Source organism: Crocuta crocuta, unplaced genomic scaffold (genome assembly GCF_008692635.1).
Source record: "Crocuta crocuta isolate KB4526 unplaced genomic scaffold, BGI_CrCroc_1.0 scaffold556, whole genome shotgun sequence".
NCBI classification, from domain to species: Eukaryota; Metazoa; Chordata; class Mammalia; order Carnivora; family Hyaenidae; genus Crocuta; species Crocuta crocuta.
Window position 1 is genome coordinate 6694712 of NW_027527436.1, and position 1533 is coordinate 6696244.

The 1533-nt window shown below is 46.1% G+C and overlaps 1 pseudogene; it reads left to right on the plus strand.

Moving 5' to 3' along the window:
• The first annotated feature begins 735 nt into the window (after positions 1-735).
• Positions 736-849, plus strand: LOC144228040 (U6atac minor spliceosomal RNA; annotated as a pseudogene).
• The last annotated feature ends 684 nt before the right edge of the window (positions 850-1533 follow it).

The following is a 1533-nucleotide window of genomic DNA, read 5'->3' on the forward strand; positions in this document are numbered from 1 at the left end:
CTTATGATGATTACATGTTGAAATGATAACAATTTGGATAAACTGGGGTAAGTAAATTATTAGAATTCATTTTATCTGTTTCTTTTTTAAATTTTTTATAAATTTATTTAATAAATTAAAAATTTTTTTAAATGTTTATTTTTGAAAGAGACAGAGGGCAAGTGGGGAAGGAGCAGAGAGAGAGAGAGAGAGTCACAGAATCCGAAGCAGGCTCCAGGCTCTGAGCTGTCAGCACAGAGCCCGATGCAGGTCTCGAACTCACAAACCTTGAGATTGTGACCTGAGCCGTGCAGTCGGATGTTTAACCAAATGAACCATCTAGGTACCCCTATATTTTTTTTAATGTTACTTATTTTTGAGAGAGAGAGAGAAAGAGAGAGAGTGAGCACAAGTGGGGGAGGGGCAGAGAGAGACAGATACACATACAGAATCCAAAGCAGGCTCTAGGCTCTGAGCTGTCAGCACAGTGCCTGATGCGGGGCTTGAACTCACAGACTGAGAGATCACGACCTGAGCTGAAGTCGGACGCTTAACTGACTGAGCCACCCAGGCGCCCCTCATCTGTTTCTTTTTAATGTGGCTACTGGAAAATTTATTTATGTATTTATTCATTCATCTATCCCTAAGTAATCTCTGTGCCCAGTTTGGAGCTTGAACTCACAGCCTTGAGATGGAGAGTTGAATGCTCTACCGCCAAGAGCTCTACCACTAGGAAATTTAAAATGACATGTGTAGATGTCGCGTGGAGGAGGGAAGCCTAGCACCCCCTTTGACAAGGGTAGAAGAGGCAGCACACATGTAGTTACAACACATTGTCACCTACTTGGTGGCATCTGAACACGGTTTTGAGGAGAGGAGAGTGGCTGCTGTCCCTCTGAGGAGAGGGGGCACAAGCTGTCCCTTTGGGGTAACAAACACGATCAGGACACACAGTGGTGATGGCTGCATAATACCGTGAAGGTACTAAGTGTTGCTAATGACAAATGTTATGTTATATGTGTATTTGACCAGCATAAAAAATCGCATACGCTTCTGTTTTCAGTGCTTGCTCCGGGTAGAGAGGTGGGGGTGTGGCTTCGCTGAAAACAGCGTCTCTAGAAACAGAGAAGAAGGTGGGCGGAGGCAAGGATGGGCTGGTGTTGGCGGGGGAGGTTGGGACGCTTCTCTCCCGGGGCCTCCATCTCCTCATAACGTCTTCCTCTTATCTCATTCCACGTCCCTCCCCGCCTGGCCTTCAGCTCGCTTCTGGGTCTCTCACTGAGACGGCTCTTTCCCTAAAATTCCTCGCAGTTTATGTGGCGTTAAGGACTTAGGGACCTTGATGGTTGGAAATAAAATACAACACCCAGCTCGGGCGCAGCAAGGCCCCTGCCTCCCAGATATTGTTGATTAAGAAAAAAATAGAATCTTTCCTGTGCACCTTTTCAAAGGAAGGCCCATGAGNAGATACTGTGTTCTAGGTCTGGTGTTGATCTCAGTGTCTCCATTTTGTGAAACTCTGAGGGGCTTGTGACTGGCATACTTCTCCCAGAG